At 38.1% G+C, this 18,057-nt stretch overlaps 1 protein-coding gene and 1 long non-coding RNA gene across 5 annotated transcripts in view; one reads left to right on the top strand and one right to left on the bottom strand.

The window, feature by feature from the left end:
* Positions 1–18,057, bottom strand: part of LOC107313567 (uncharacterized) — a 55,122-nt gene that overhangs the window by 11,817 nt on the left and 25,248 nt on the right. The window lies entirely within an intron of this gene.
* The window catches only part of LOC107313568 (uncharacterized), a 129,606-nt gene that overhangs the window by 90,193 nt on the left and 21,356 nt on the right, over positions 1–18,057 (top strand). The window lies entirely within an intron of this gene.

Below are 18,057 nucleotides of genomic sequence, written 5' to 3'. Positions count from 1 at the left end.
AGTCAAAAGAAAGTAAATTACTGGATTCATATGGAAGGGCTGAATTTCTGAGCTCATCAGCTTCTTCTCTTGAATTTTCTCAGCATCTTAATCTTAAATGAAGCCTCACTGCTTTTGTTAGAAACAACATTCAATTCTTGCCATACTTTCATCGGTGGTCATTGCTATTCTGAGATCATTAGGAAGAACTGCAAGCATGGTAAGGAATGTAAAAGAGCTTTGTGGGGAAAAGATGCTGCTGAATAAATCAATACTGGGATGAATACAATTCTGAGACAGAATATTATTCAGCAGAATGGTTTATCACCAAAAAGTGGCATGCTGCATTTGAACTAAGATTTTCTAAAGAAAAGTGCATCTGCAGACAGCTGACTGATGAGTTCACATTATAAAAGCCTGTTCAGGAGTTCAACCACTGAAAGGGCATTTATGGGCTTTACTTTCTCACGGTCCTACTCTGGAAAGAGTTACTCTGCTTGTAGGAGTTGCACAGCCCATGCATATCCTCCCATTGTTTCAAGTTAAGAGAACATCAGCTGTTTTTTCTATTGTGAACAGGGGCAACGAGGAGGGCTAATTGGTTCTGTTTGGTTAAATGTCTGTTTTATGAGGCCAGACTATTGCACGCACTCATGCTGGACAATGGGACAACAGTCTGAAACTGTGATCTCAGTTAGACAATGAGTATCTAGGTCACTTCTGAGAGATTTAGTAAATAAAAAATAAAAATCCTTGTTTCTTTTTCCACACAATTAAAAAAAAATAAAAAGGATAATTAGGTAATTCAAAGTGGATAATGGCAATACACAGTTTGGAAGGAATTTCTGCCTGACAAAAAACTCATTTGCATTTATAGTACAAACTGAGTTTACTAGTAGCTTGCAAACAGTCTGAGGATGAAAGTTTACAACAGAAATTTTTAGGTGTGTGAGGTGTTTGTTAATTTGTCAGTGTTAGATATAAGCAAAGATACATAAAAGCTAGCAAATCAAAATTGCAGTCTTACTAAAGAAAATTCCTATATTTCTACCACTTGATGACATTGTATCCAAACACCTTGCTATTTTAATGAAGAAAATTAAAGTAGCCCAGTGGTTGTTAAAGTCTGTACAAAAATCTCCCCAGAGTAATACTACCCATGGAAAAGAGTGAATGGAAGGTGGTTTGGGTCATCTCTGAACACCTGTATCTGAGATGGGTGGCTCTGAGGATTAAGTCTTGCTCTTAATGGAGAGCCTCAGAAAGAGGAAAATGATTTCTTCAGAACAGAGGATACTTCACCAGTTTGCTGCCATGAGACAATGTTTTGGTTAATAGAAACTTTTGTTTAGCTTGGAAGGGAGGAGATCAGCAATCTACACAGCTGGGTGTTTGAAGACAGTGTTTTTTCATTTTTGCAGATGTAGGTCACTGGAAGAATAAGTGTTTTTTTGTTTGGTTTTGTTTTCAGGGGCAAAATTTACAAAACTTAGAAAAACTGTTAGAAAAGACAGGGTTGGAAGATTATTTTACGTAACACATTTTATAAAGGCCCTTCTGTGGGAAGAAACTTACTGCATCATGGCTCATTATGCAAGGTTCCTCTAATACATTGTGGTTTTTTTGTTTTTTGTATTTTTCCTCCTCCTGTGCAGTATACAGATTTGCTCATTTATTCACCAGAGACTTCTCAATATTTGTCATGTAGTTTATCACTTCTGTTCACAAGTGCTTGTACCCCTGTGGAAATGAAATGAACCTTAAAATCAGCTGAATACGTTCATTAATAAGTACATTGTTTTTACCAGGTTCTTTCAATTCCTGGTGCTGCACTGTGCATAAGCATTTAAGTTGTTGTCAGGTATTTGGTTAAATATAAAACAAATTGGAAGTATTGCGAGAAAATGGTTGTTTAAGTCTTCTAACAGTTGACATTAGAAGAATGTCAACTTATGTACACTTTGGTGTACATAAGTACACCAAAAGGCTTCATTTTACTAAATTTGATGTGCAGCTATCTAAAGAAAAATTACATAGCAATTGTACCCAAATAAAGTACAATGTGGAATGCCACTGCTTTCTAGAAATGCAGGATCCTTCTCTTTGCAAACCTGCATATGAGCACAAGCATATAGTTCTGCAGATTAACTGTAAGGATTTCCCCATCCTTACCATTTTTGAAAGGGAAAAGTGGATAGCTGGCAACTACTCACTAAATCATCTGAAAGCCATGCATCCCTAACGCATGCAGAGACACTAAATATCTTCCTTCATAGGGAATCTGGGGATGAACAAAATGCGCTGTGAGAAGATTGTGAAGTACAAATTAAATATTAAAAAGTTCAATGGCAGTATGAAAGATAGAGTTGATTATAGTATGTTCAGGGAGGCAGAGAGGAGCTTGATTTTTCTTTTAATTTGTAACTTGAATTTACACTAAATCTAGTTCTAGAAGAGCAGCAGAATTGTTTGAAAGACACTATTTCCTTGAAGGTCTCTGTCTTCTCTTCATAAACCGCCTCTATAAATGCTTAAAAATATCAGATTGAAGGGAAAAACTCTGGATTTAAAACTTGAGCCAACTGGACTGCACTGAGGTCTGATTTAGAATCAGCTTAAAAACATAACTGTAAAGTAAGAAAGTAGTATTCAACACAAGAATGGTGGTGTAATAGATAGCCAAAGGTAATCTATAGGAAAACTCACCAATTCTGATGCCTTCAATCTAGATGGAAAATGCTGAAGCTAGTCACCCAAACTCTGCAATGGAACAATCTCCAAAAGAGAAGTTGCTGTTATGGTGGTCAGCCCTTAAATGAAGTCTAGCAGAGGTGGAGTCAGGTTCCACCCCTTCCAGGAGCACAGCTGAATTACCTTCACCTGTGCTCCCACAGCTGACCTGAAACTCACCTCAGCTGGTTAATCAGAGTTTCAGGCTGTGATTACAAATTTCCTATACAACTAGCCATACCACTGCTGAAGTTTAATGTCTTTGGAAAACAGAGTGCTTGCAGTAATTAGTACAATTGCCAAGATTACTATCTGGGGGATTCCCAGAATATATTAAGAGGAAGCGAGAATCAACATTTCAAAAGTGTGTGAATGGGATTTTATTAGGCACTCTGAATGCAATGGAAACAGTGTTAAGTGAAGCCTAAATCACAGGAAAATCCTACCACAAGAATCTAAACATGGCGCATGCCACTAGTCATAGTAACGAGTTATTGGTGGGGATCTTTGACTTTCCTAAAGAATTTATCCATACAACCACTTCATCAGATAACAGCTTAAACAGTGGATCACTCCAGATCCACTATGGGTCACATTAATGTGGTAAAAGAGAACTTTATCCATCAGAATGGGGGGTGGCTCAGCAAAGGAAAACCAGTGATACTTACTGGATGGATTTATGTCAGTATGTACAGCTACCTAAAAGGCACCAGGGATAAGGGAAGGCAGCCATCCCAGCAATTGGGTGAACTATATATAAAAAGACAGAATGCAGTTACAAGCCCAGAGGCCTTTTGTGTAATTGCACAAGTTACAGAATATGAAAAACATCCTAAAAAGAATGCCACAAAATCCACAGAAGATTGCTACATCTCACTTTCAATTTGGAAAAGGCAGAAACTGCAGCAAAACAGAACTTTCAGAATATTCAGAATATATAATATTTATTTTTTTGGCAGGTTTTAGCCTCTGACATTACTCATCTGATCCAAAGTAGCTAGGCTCCAGGTAGTCTGAATTGCAGATTTTCCATAAAACTACGTCATGGTGCCCCTTTAGACCATAGCAGAATTTGAAGTTTTGGCCACGTACAGACCATGTTGACAGAATTAGTGCAATATTTAGAGATGTATTGGAAAAAATATTTTTTCCACTGTTGCAGAAGTTTCAAACAGAAATGGTTTTGCTTAGCAAATGTCACATTAACCACTGGCACACTCTAATAGGTTCCTCACTGAAAGTCAGCCTAATTAGGCCTGGATGTCCAATTTGAAAAATGGTTCCCATGGGTGGCTTACAGATGGCTGATGGCTTTGACCCAACTTCATTCATTACATATATGTGAAAGCTAGTGTAAATAAACTATCCCAAATAGAGATGGCATGCCTTGTTGATGACTGTCCTGGTCTTGATGAACTTCAAGTCACGTAGCCTTGAACTAGCAGCTGACAAACTCAGCAAGGCTAGTTTCCATTTAGATTCCCACAGAATGGGAATCACCATGATTTGCATAGAACATGCATCAAAAATTTTCTGCATGTCTTGGGGTCAGCTCTGAACTAGGAGACTTTCAGTCCCTCCACAAGTAGTTTAAATCTCAGGGTACCCCATTTAGCTGGAGTACATTGGGCAATCCACATCTAACCATTACCCTCTTGTGATATTAGCATAACCACAAGAGAACTGTTGGGGTCCTTCTGAAGTAAATCAAGATCTGATTATTCGCATGGGTGGCTTCATTAACTTTATAGAACATTTGATTTAGCCATGGGAGTAACAGGAGGTAGTTTCCCCAGATTTCTCCTATTCTCAGCTTGTTTTTTATTTGAATTTCAAATGTCTTTTCTTTCCTGTTTCAAATCAAAATATCTGGACTAATAAAGATAATTAGAAAAAAAACTGTTTTTATCTAATGTCTGGTGGTGCAAGTTAATATTTTCAGAAAACAGCATGAATTTTACAAATGAAGTTGAAATGGCAAAATTTTAGCACAACTTTTCTTTGTGTCTGCTTGTTGCCAGTGGAATCAACTCAGTAATAACGAGAACAGGAAAATTAAATCCAGCAGAAAAAAACAGATGTGCCTTTTGTCCTGTATTACGCCTGTGGCTTAATACATAGCTACATTGTGCGCTTAACCAAAAAGCAATGAACGTATTGCAAGAAGTGCCACGAATTAGTCAGCATTACCCCCTGAAGATCAGCTTTGTTACTGGAATCTTTCTGATAAAAATACGTTTTATTTCTCACATTCAGCTTTGTTACCAGTCGTTCACATCCAGTTCCCAGTTCACTGGTATTGAAATGTCTATCGAAGAGTCTAGGCTGAGGTCATGAGCAAGATCACAGTCAAGACCTGACATTTCAGAAGTACATATGCAACACATAGAAGGTAAACTCAGAGGACTCTGGCACAGCAGTAGCAACTCAGACACCTTGTCTTAACCATGGATTTTAAAGTTCAGAATTGTCTAGCCTGGAAAAAGCATGAAATCATAAGATGAAAACAGGAAAAATGGTTGCAGTGCAAAGAAAACAGTAGTAAATTATGTACATATCCTACAACAATTTACTATGAAAAATCTTGACAGTGTAAAATATTACACATTCTTGAGACACCTTTGTTTCTCCTGTCTCTCCAAGGTCTCAGGACTTGGTCACTTTTAACTTTTGGAAGTTGAAAGGCAGTGCCCTGAAGGCAAGGCAATGCATTAAAACTGCTACAGGATTGCTCTGAACAGGAATTCCAGCTAAAGTGACAGAAGAGTGGGTTATAAGATATAAGTGGGTTATACTCAGGTCCTCAGTACATTGATCTTGTTCTCATATTCCCTTTTTCTATTTGTTTTAGACCAGACCTGACCTGAAATTTCTTGTTCAGATTTTCCTGTTGACATTTGGACATAGTTTATTGCATTGAAATGTGATTAACTAAAGAGTAATTCACTCAGTAGGCAGTCAGGAATGATAAATTAGCAAATATGTTCCAAGATTTTCTATTGCTTAGGTTTTGATGCCTAACTTACTGCATATGTTTTGAGGAAGTAGCTTGCAATGCCTAAGTAAGTCATATTTTTACCAGTGTGTTTGTGGAAAGCAATTGAGTAGGACTGGAAGAAAGTGGCAAGTTTGGGAGGGTATAGTAATCTTTTATTGACAACTGAAAAATTTGACAAAATTGATCATTTTTAAGGAAGAGTCTAATTTTGGAAATTAGGAAACCAATCAACCCCATAAATTCCGAACAACTTTAGCAAGGCCTGATTTCTTGGGATGACTGGATAACTGCTGAACACACATGGAAGGCACAAGCTTTATCACCACCTCCACGTGAAAGACATTGAATATCACTCCAGTAATGTTATGTACTATTAATACATATAACAACACAGATTCAAGATGTGTTCCTGCATGTGAGTGATCTCCAAATACATTAATGTGCTGTTTTCTACTACATCCTTCATTAGGTTCCTCTGTGACTTTGGAAACACCGGATTGCTGTTCTGGATTTAAACACTTTTCTTCTACAGAGATTTCACTGGCTGATGATCCATCTTGGTGTTACCAGAGAATAGCAAACAGAAGGAATAATTGTACTTTTTCTAAAAGCAACTTGATAATCTCTATTATTGGCAAAAGAGAAAACCAGAAGCTAAACACTGTGTTCACAACAAACTTTCTGAATATAGTGTGCTGTAGGAACTAGCAAGATTATCAAAGATCTCTGTGTTGCCTATAGTATCAAGTGTTGTGCTCACAGAGAGACCAGTCAAGCAGACTGGCAAGATAAGTCAATATAGTGTAGACTGAAAAGGGTCCCCTGAGAAATTAATGTCCAAATCTTTAATGTAGAGCATTCTATGCATTGTATCTACAGTAGTGCAGCTTTTCATGTCTACTCTAAGAAAAAATGTAGTTAAGGCATTGAAAATAGAAGGAAATAAAAGGAATTACTGTGTTCCTTCTTTTTAAAATCTAACTGCATGTTTTCCAAAACGCAACTCAAAGCCCCTATTCAGCAGAAAAATTACGTGTGTACCCACGTCACTCAGATGGCCCACACTCTTCCTGTGCTTACCGGAGTTCATCTGAGGCTTTAAAATAAGTGCTGAAGTGCTCCATTGTATCAGAGTCGTAAGTTAGACTTCATTTTCTTTGAGGTGGAAGATGAAGATCTAGCTGTTGCTCTTGGAATTGGGAAAGGAAAAGATGTGCAAAACTTTGTTTCTCTCTTCTTGTGGGTGATGCCAGATGCATCACCAGACCTGGTGGGCCAGAAGTAGTCAGGATAGTGAGGTGTGACATGGCAGTCAGCTTCTTCATCACTACTGCAAGCATTCTGAAAATGTCATGCATTGAATCAAAGACATATGAAGGAAATTTCATGTTGCAAGAGAGGCAAGAGAGGCTTTCTTTTTTTTTTTTTTTTTCCCTTATTCTTTTAAGGAAAACAGAGACAATTAACGATATTGCCCCAGTCCTAATCTTGCTGGCATTTTTGAGTCTTTTCCATAACTAGCATATTGCTTAAAGATAATGTGAGATACAAAGAAATAAAATAGCATCATAAATAGGATCTTGCCAGCACTGACAGCCAAGTGCACTTTTCGTATTTATATTTGCAGTCTGTAGTTTCACAAGCAGTTGTGGCTCTCTACCTTAATGCTGCCTGTGTCACTTCCATACCCCGTTATCTCCTACCTCACTGTTCTCAGCTGTGCCATTTATATCAGAGTGCTGTGGAAACAACAGCCAGAACTAACCAGACTACTTGAAAGCATGACAAGCTGTATTTATCTGATAGCAAAACACTGTTTTAAATGCAGCACTCAGCATCCATTACAGTTGTGCATTTAAGGAGAAGAATTCTCATAAGGCTTGTTTTTGCCATTCTTGTGAATCAAAAGCAGTGCTGGTGTTCTGCTGGCTTCTGCTGTGTAATTTCAGTATTCAGTAATCTCTCCAAGTTGGCTAATTTGGAATCACTGCACGCTTTGCAGTTTCAAGATAATTTGATCTAAATAGCAGTTTCGTGTAAATGTTTTGGCAGTAACAAAAATATTCTCAACATTTCCACTTGCAGATTCAAACCCCACTAAAGACTTTACATGCTGGCAATAAAAGAGTGTGATAGGCAGTTTAAAAATCATTAGCTCTTTACTCTGAAATTGATATTTTCCTATTGAAAGATTTGAAAACAAACCGACTTCCAACAGGTTATTCCTGTCTGAATGTGATACTGCCCACATCTGTGTGCTGCCTCTTTTCTTCTGTGGGCAAGAGCTGCCCAAGGAAGCTCACAGAGACAGAGCCCTTGTTTGCTTCACCCCACAGCTGTGGGGTAAACATGCAGCACAATGTCTGAAGTGTTGAATAACTGGAGGAAGTGAGCACATGATACGATATGATAACAATAGCAAAAGTGGTCTGAGGAGGTTCTCTGAATGTTTGATTATGTACGCACTGGATACCTACTCCTCTTTACTTGAATAATGCATGGGAACCAAGAGTTGTTTACTTTAAAATATCAAAATGAGAAATGACCATGTTCTGAAAATAAAACCTGCGAGTTTCAACTCTGACATCGCTAGCGAAGCCCAGTGGGAGGGATAGGATTGCCAAAGCCAGGGAGGCCTCCTTTTCCTTATTTGTTATCATTTAACAAAATCTGAAGGCATCTTCCCTTGCAGGGAGCAGGAAATAATTCCTATGCTGCTTCAAGGCCATTCAGAGGTTATGGTGCCCATTTTGCTCATGGTGTTAAACAGCGCTGTGCTTCAGGATACTTCTGGTGTTGCACTGAGTCACTCGACACCAGGCAAGGGAAAACAGAGAGCACATGTGGGTCCCTTCCAACACAGGATGTTCTATAATTCTATGTAGAGTGGAATGTTTCTGACCTCGTAACAGATGGAAACACAGTTCTTGTTAGCCACCCCCTCTCTCCAACAGCCATGTCTGTTTTCTGCTACCAGGGACATTGCCTACAGACTCAATTCAGAAGGCATAAGGCAGTAGACCAAACGTTTCAGCCCAAGTGCTTCTGTTAATTGGTGATTGCTTTGGACACTTGAATTCAAGCATTGTGAATCAAGGTTATATTCCCTGCCTCTGCTCTGAGCCTGCTTGAAATTAGTGGCCTGAAGTTTTATGGTGATAAATGACAGTACCCCATTGAGTAGGACTAGTATACGTGTTGTCTACATGTTAATAAATGTAACCAGGCTTCTCTTAAAAACAAGAACAGGGCACATGACATTTATGTAACACACTGTTCAGACATCAGCATCTGGGAGACAGATTACATCTGCCACTCTTGGGAGAGACGGTCTGGAGGTGTCAATAGCTGAGAGGACTTTGCCTTATATTGCAGACATCAGCAGCAACATTCTCAAAGGTTTTTGTGCTTTCTCTAGGGTTCATCTTTATTCTCCATATATGGAAGTAAATATTTTGAGATGACAAGTGTGATTTTTGCTAATCAAAGAATATCTAATCACTTAAACAATTTATAACATTTAAAGAATGCACATCTCAGATTTATCTTGCACAGATCCTATTTTTCTGTCCAAAGTTGATTGGTATGCAGACCCTGAGGATTTAAATATTGCTTGAACAACTTTTATACAGTATAATAAGCAGTGAAAGAACTTTGAAATAAATCTGGCTACAACCTAAGGGCCTCCCAAACTAATACTGGTCAGTAGGTCAGTATTGATAAGGAAGAATTGTGTTTCTTCATGGTAGCTTACTGTAATCAATGTGGTTTTCTTTCTATGGGTCCATTTTCATACCTTGAACTGCTGTGAGCTTTGGATTTTTTACCCTCCTCCAATTTCTCCCTTGCTTGTACAGAAGAAACATATGGCATATCAGATACCAAATGGCCAGTGACATGCTGCTTACTTTACCAAGTATAACTAGAACTAGAGCAATCAGCTAAACATCCTGCTCATTTCAACCTCCTTACCATCCACACTTTGCAGAGATCCTGTCTCACGTTTGCAGCTTTGCAGACTTTTCGCAGCTTATTGTCTCCAGGTGTGCAGTTGCAATGTTCTCATTAGTGCAAGAGAGATAGGAATCGGGCTCTGACACTGAGCTGAAGTCCCCAGCAGACTCAAGCTCTGTTCGTATCTGTCTGTGTTTCTCACCCTTGCCTGAGTGTCAAGCAGAGAATGTGCACCAGGACAGGTTTCACCCCACAAGGGAATGGGCACATTGCTGCATTTTTTCAGGGAGAACAGGACTGGTGGAAAAAAACAGAAATTTCCAAAGCCTATTGTATTGTTTTTTGCATCTTTGGCTTAACTCACACTGGGTCAAATTATTTGCAATTTTAACTTCTCTTGATCCATGCTTTTAATACAGCTGTTAGAGTCAACTGAGGAGGACAGACTTGGCCAAGCATGTTCAGAGGGCCACAAAAAAAAATCCAAGAGGTGGAACAGCTCTCCAATGAAGACAGGCTGAGAGAGCTAGAGCTGTTCAGCCTGGAAAAGAGAAGACTCCAAGGTGACCTGATAAGCAGCCTTTCAATATATAAAGGTTTGGTACAGGAAAGAAGGGGTCAGGCTTTTGAACAGAGTCTGTTGTGAACAGGGGGAAATGGTTTCAAGCTTAAAGAGGGGAAATTTAGGTTAGATATAAGGAAAAAGTATTTTACAGTGAGGTTGGTGAGGCACAGGTACATGTTGCCCAGTGATATGATGGATGTCCCATCTGTGGAAACTTTCAAGACTGGATCTGGCCTTGGGCAACCTGATCTAGCTGTGAATGTCACTGTTCATTGAAGGGGAGTTGGGCTAGATGGCCTTTGAAGGTCCCTTCCAACTCTTAAGGATTCTATGATTCTATTCTATGATTCAAAGATGTTATGAAATCTTCTCTCCCTCTAACACGTTACCAAAGATGTTCCAATGAAATCATAATCCTTTTGATCTTAGTTATTTGGGAGCTCTTCTTCTGCAGCTTGTATCTCAGCAAAAAAAAACCCTAGCAATCTGTTTGCACTTACTGGAGGAAAAGATATGTTGCCCTGCCAACATAATTACATTGGTCAGTTAGAGAATAACAAGTGAGAACAGATGAAGTATTTAGATATAAATAGTCTGTTTTCATGCGCTGTGGTTGTCACTAATAAGGCAAGAGCGTGTGGTTTGTGGTTTGGGGACAGGATGAGGAACCATGACATCTGGGTTCCTTTCCTAGGCTTACCACAGTGAATTGAAGGAGTCATCAAGCCTTTTTATACCTCACCGGTTGGAAGTGGATAACAACACTCTGGGGGCTAATTCTTTAAAGCTGTAGTTTACAGACATGCAGAAGGGAAGAACAGTGTGAGTCCTATGCAGAAAATCTGTCCATCTATAACTTTAAATCTAGATATCCAGAGAGTCTCTCTAGAAACTTGTCTTGACTTGGGGAATCTGACTAATTCATAGCAATGACAGAAAAATGAGAGGAAAAACATATTTTTTTTTGAGCAAAATCCTGTTTGAAAGTATGTGATCTTAAACTTTGTGATAAGCTTTTTGGTTTTCACATTGAAGTCTTCTTGTTTTTTGTTTCCACATTTCTATTTCTCTTTTGCTTTAAAAGGTGATGAACATGAATTTACATGCTCTGCTATACAAGAACCAGAACAAGCAGTGTAAATTCAAGTTGGATGTGCTGCTTTGCATCACCATAATTTCTTTCACATTAATTTCCCTAAAAAGGCCCTTACCACACACACATCTCTCGGTATCAGTATGTGTGGAATCATTTAAGTAACTGTATGGTGAGACAAAGCAGCTTGAACAACCAGAAGATTTAGCTACAAAAATTCTTTTCCTATGGCATAAATCTCACCAGTAGTAATTTCAGCTTGAAATGGAAAGCATAGCATTACACTATTTGAGCACAAAGGCCAGATTTCCCTGGTTGCCTGTTAGACCCCACGGTCACACAAACACAGCAGGAGAAACCTAAAATGATTTTGTTTCCTAGCGATACTAATTCCATTGCTGGAGAAAATGTAATTATATTCATATTGACATCATAATGATAACTTTGCAGGCCAGATTGCTATCTGTCTGTTAGGCCAGATAGAAACAAAGCACCAGCAGAGACCTCAGGAATTTCTGTTGCTCTGTGGTGGAGGGGCTGGCAGCCTAGCCAATAGTTTCAGCAATAAAAAGAAAGTTCATTCTGTGAAAAATTTTGTTAAAATTTAATTTTGTCTTAATCTCTCAATTTTGTATTGACCATAGCATCCCCAAATGAGCTCCATCTGCAGTTTGCAATTTTTGTCCTGAATATCTGTGAAAACCGGTCTACATTGATTTTACCATTCTTGAGCCAACGATTTATAGCCCACTGTAATTCATGCATTTTCTATATGGCCTTTTCAATGTGATACACTTAAAACATTTTACATTGAAAAACTCAGATATTAGTATTAAGAAGAGATCAGCTTCATATGTACATTTCCAAAGCAAATTGTTCTGCCTGTGTTTTCAGGGCATTGTCCTCAATGTTTTCTTCAGCTCCTGAACTGAAGCAGTTTCCATTTCCTAAAATAATTACCCGAAGTTGTTTACATTTTTTATTAAGATTGTTTCAGTGAATCTCAGTTTGAAAATTTGGACAATTCCTTTTTTTTTTTTTTTAATGGAAGAAGAAATGAACCAATATTTTATGTATAATATTATATCTGTACAGCTGCCAGAGTGAAATAAAGAACATAAAAGTGAAATAGTGAAAGTGAAAATATCTAAGTCCAGTATAGTATTTCCTACAAAACAAATTCCCACAAAACCATCAACAAAAAGCTCTCAGTGGGAGATTAAGATAGAGGAAAGTGCACATGACCTCAAGACACGAGAGCAGGTTTTTAGAGGTTGAGCTTAAGGTTGGTCCTGTGCAGTTTTCTACAACATCCCTTGGGAGGCTTTTGCAGATGTTAAACAGCAAAAAAACCCAGGCTGAAAATAAAGGGTAAGAAATTGTAAAAACTACTGATAAGAAGTAGCTTGTGGACTCTGGAGCACCGGTGGTATTAATCACGTCATTAAAAACCTGTATATGAAAAACATCAGAGAGAGGTAAGGAACGTCCCTAGAAAACAACATAACCAACCAAATAAATGTATCAAGTGCAACTTTTTAAACTAAGTGATTCCTCAGGGGAAAAGCAGTCAAGGAATTTTTTATTTAGACTCAAATCCATGCCACATTTTGCATTTGGATGTCAGCACTACACTCTGAACTGAGCACAGGCTTATTAATTCCTTCAAGAATAAACCCATAATAGTGCAAAGTAGATGCTGGATCCCATGATACTATGGCCAAACGGATACCCTTGAGGGAGCACAGATTCTTTTCTTGCCTTCTGAAATCTGCGGCATCCATTGTAAACATAGGCAGCGCTGTCAGCCATAAAACACTTCACTGATGGTGGCTCAAATTAAACTTTTTATTTATTTTAACTGCTTGGGATCTCAACAGAAAATCTTACAATAAGTAGGTGTGTTAAAACATTGTTCCACCTGTTTGTTCCCTAGTTTGTTTTGCCCAGCAAGAAGATAGTGACTATGGCACATTTCACCGACAAAGATCAGGTGCAACAAAACAATTTGTTGTCCTCGTTATTGCCCTGACCCCCTCTCCAGTCATGAATGACCTCTATTCTTCTCCAGCAGTCTGTGCTTGGGCCATACTTCACACACATGCATGACACAATGCAGATTTAAGAGAAAAATATTCCCTGTGCACGGTGCATGTTATTAATGCAAAATGGCAAAAAGCAGTTTTAGTGAGATGTGTTCTGCTGGGGAAGGCTTCTTTTCTCTGCAAGTTGAGGCCTGATGTTGCATTTCAGGAAAGCCAAACTAAATACAAAGTCTGGTTAAAGTGGTTTATTTTTCAACAAGGAGCTGATACACGTTCACACAGCAGTTTGAGGCTGTTGGGATTACATACTGTATATTCAGACTAGAACCTGACATCACTTGACTTGTGGATTTGCTTGCTCATTTATCAGTATAAATTGCCCCAATATTAAGAGAGAAGCCCTTCATGAATTGAAATCCATAGACAGCCATTCACTGTTGATAAATTAACTTAATGCACAGTGCCATATTTAGGTATTTATCTATCCTGGCTGTGTTAACTTAGTATGTTATGGTACAGGTGCCACTGTTTTCATGAGACACTGTATCAGTGTGAGATATTGCTAATTCTAAAGCTAAGGTCATAGTTCTCTGGCATGAACTGGGGGCTGTTGTTTTGCTTTTTCTTATATAGTTCATTAGGAAAATAGTTCCAGAGAGGAAATGATTTGCAAACTGGAACAGAATTAAGTTAAACAATTAAAAGATAAAAATATCTAACAAGCCTTACAATTTTGAAGATTGACTTTTGTTGAGAAAGATTTTCCAGGACAGTCAGAATGTCTGTTTTTTTCAAAGGTTAAAAAGAAAGAAGAAAAAATTTGTTTGGGTCAACTGAACACCATCTTCCCTGCTGTTTTCGTTTGCATTCTTATACCAAGATAGACAAACAAACAAACAAACAAAAGAATACTGGCATAACATCTGTAATTAGGATACCAGCTTGAATTAGTCACTGTTCCACTGCCCATTAAGCTAAAAAAGTTAGTTAAGGTAGATTTGTTTTACCTAATTTAATCATGTAAAAGAGAGGCACCTCTTTCAACATGCTATCTGACATCGCTCCACTTTTAATGAGGTGAGAAAAGAAAGAGAAATCAGAACTTTGTCTGGAATCAGTCACTTCGTTGTGGTGCCTTCTCCTCTACCTGGTAAGAAAGCACTGCCATATTTAAAACTCAGATTTCTCTGTTAAACTGAAATTTTATCACTCCCCTAACACACACAGGAGTTATAAAGATGACTGTGGGACGTTCAAATATTAGGGCAGGAAGAGGCACATAAGAGCTATTGAGAGACCGTGCACTTCATGAACTCTTGCAGCCATTGCAGCTGGACACAGTAGCAAGAGTTCATCAGTCCAAGTGTGGAGCACAAATTTGGCCAAGCTTGCTTTTTCCATTTTCATCAATACTGAAATACATCCTCTATGTGGTACTTGTCTGGCATTCACCACAGAAGGGCCTTTACAGACCGAGCTCAACACCATAACATTTTTATAAATGCTTCATAGAAGTGTACAGATTTCACAGGCTTACATTGGCTTAAACAGGAGGAATTTTCTGTGCTTTACCAACGTTACCTGAGGAAATATAGCTCCCAAATGGTGATTTTTTTTCCAGAATACTGTTATAATACGGGAGTGGATGAATACTGGCACTGGGTCAAACTTTCTTAAAGGACAGTTAAACTATTTTAGATATGGAGCTTTCACAACTTGCCTGTTCTTTAAGAAAGTTTCACTTTTGCTGAATTTTTCAAACTCGATTAGATTCTTTAATTGAATTTCTTCCCTAAGACTAAATTCAATATTGTATTAAATATGTTGTATATTATTCATGACCACAGAACCTTCACTGGAGTTCGTTTGTATGCACAGTGCAAAAGGTGAATTTTAAATTCTAACAGCTTTGTGATCTTGAATAATTGTAAAATGTTCAAGGCAGCTATGCAAACAGTATAGAAAACAAAGATTTTTCACAGTAATAATGAATATATACATTTATAACTCTGAATTTATTTGTAAATATTTGGAAAGGATGGCAGAATTACTTTGCTTATGTATAGAAACTCACCAAGCATTAATAATGGTTCATCATTTTACAAAGTTCTGTAATACCTTTCTGTACCTGAAAAGATCACCTTCAGTTCCCAGAGTTTTAGAGATGCCTGAATTGGTTAGTGAGAAACAGAGCCTTTCTGGCAATGGAACATTGTTCTTCAGGGTGATGTTAGAGATTCTTTCTCCCTCTTCTTTTTCTTTTTTTTTTTTTTCCCTTACAAATTTACTTATATGTATATATTTCATTGAAACAAAGGACAATGATGTTGACAGTGTAATTCTGAAATCATCATAAAACCATGGATATTAAAATCACTTTTACTTGGTATTAGCTAGCTTTATCGAGAAAGGTTTAAGAGGTCAATTTTTAACAAATAATACATTTAACTGATAATAAATATAATAGGAACTATGCAATTTAATGCATAACTAATAAGAATGCGCCAATGGCGTGGAATAACTCTTAGGTATAAATGTAATGTCACTGGAACTGGCAAGTCCTAATCTTACTAAATAAGATCGAAAAGGAAGCTTGTATGAAAGCATTCAGGATTAACTCTATGGGTCACCTCTGTCTAATTTCATTTGGAATTACACTTACCTGCTTCTAGATTGAACTTGATCCACAATATGCAAAAGTACAATATACTAGTTGGAAACATGGTCATCAATTTGAACTGTTTAGTGGAGAATGCAAACATTACATTTCAATCCTAAAATCCATCCATCAGCTTTCAAAAATATATGTATTTTAGGCTATTTAAAATATTTTACTCCTGCTTTTTTACACCTAACTGGAGATGGGGGAGTACTAACCCTGAAGCAGAACTTCATTGTAAGGAGCAGCATTTTTACTCTGCCGAGAGCACTGGAAATTTCACAGTTGTTCAATAGGAAGAGTCTCACTTCATTTTTAGATGTGATATGAATAGCATCTGTGCATTTGGATGATGATCTAAATTAATCTGAGTATAGTAGAGACTTCCTTTTTAATTTGCCTGTTGCTAAAAGGAACGAGCGTGTTGTTTTTTTAAGTCCAGTTGCAGGGTGACTGCTGAGCAGCCAAATATCATGTCAAGTGCAAAGTAAATTACAAACTAGACCTATCTCAGTTGAGATTGTTTTTGTCTCCTATAGCTCCATTCTTCAGAATTGTACTGTATCAGAAACACAGCCTTCTTTTTGAACCAGAGAACTCGTGGTCCATTCATATTATAAACCAAACTCATGAAAGTAGTGTATACAGCATTTTTCAGTCCTAGTAATTCTAAAACACATATTCATATTCTGCAGCACCAGTTGTGATTTTCTTCTTGTCCACTTGAACTTTTTCAAATTATCTGATTTGCATGAGCCATCTTATTAATTCAAGTACTGCTACATCATTAAGTCTTATAATCTAAGATTAATTAAGCATAAAACAATTATTGAACTAATATATTTGTGTTGCAGGCTCTATCTGAACTAGAATTCCTTCCTTTTTCCTAAACATTGATATCCTTAAAATGCTTTACTGGGACAAGAATTTACCTTCTATCAAGTCCGTATCTCCTTTAAGCCCTTTATCAGCTACATGACTGTGTATACCTCCTCTAAAGTTACCATCCGAATACTGAATTCTGGATGTGAACTGTGTGTTGGGATGTCCTTGATAAAGTAGGCTGTTTGAAAAGCAACCAGGAAAAATGGAGAATGGCTTTAGGGAAGTCATGTCACAGCAAACTCTCTTAATGTAAAGCCTGAGTTGTTCTTAGCATTCTTATACTTTGACCTCAGCCACCTTGGAAACTTCTTTTGCCAAGGCTGAGGGCCAGAAAATCAAAAAGATTGTGGCTGATTAAGAAGTATTTCAAAGGGTCTAGAAAAGGAGGTCACCTTTGGGGAGCCATTCAAAGCCCAGTGAGCTGTGTCAGTACTGCGCTATAAAACCACCACCTTACACACCAAGTTCACAGGTTGTCCCCTGCCTGCTTGGACCAGTGCACAAGAGGCTGAGTTTATGTGCAGTGAAGAAACTTGGGAGGGGCTCAGCTTTCTTTGGGTTCCCTCCAAAGGCAGCCTGGACAGCCCAGCTCCCTGTGAGCCCCTTGGCTGCAAGATGTCCCACAGAGCTGTGCCAGGAAGGGAAACAGACTCTTTCCCCTCAGCTCCTCACTCTATGCTTCTGCCTCTCAAACCTCAACCCCAACCAGAGACTGCAACTGAGCAAACAGGTAAGAACAAGTTATTTCCACCACTCAAAGCACATGCTGGGTGCTTTGTTATACTACAGCAGCTGAACCCTCTCTTCTCTGGCTGGCTCAGAGAGCTGAGCCAGACAGGATGTTTTAAACGAAAATAGCACTGTCCACGTGAATATTAAAGAAGAAATACATATACTGGAAAACCCAGGTGTTACCTGGCAGGCCCATAAAAACAAATGAAAACTTGGCTTTTGTGAAACTGCAGCAAACTGGAGGAGATTTGTAGTGTTTTGAGTTTCAGTGTGCATCTTTCCTGTAGAAAGACTGTTTTCTGTATCACATTATTATGAATAGGATCAGCTTCCAGAAGTTCACAGAGTGCTGAACTGAAATTAGTGGTATAAATTGTCTCAATAATTTCAAAACAGCTGAGTCATGTTGTGCCAGTA

Source organism: Coturnix japonica, chromosome 4 (genome assembly GCF_054131305.1).
Source record: "Coturnix japonica strain WE chromosome 4, WE-NBRP24, whole genome shotgun sequence".
Lineage (NCBI taxonomy): Eukaryota > Metazoa > Chordata > Aves > Galliformes > Phasianidae > Coturnix > Coturnix japonica.
This window is presented reverse-complemented; position numbering and strand designations above follow the sequence as displayed.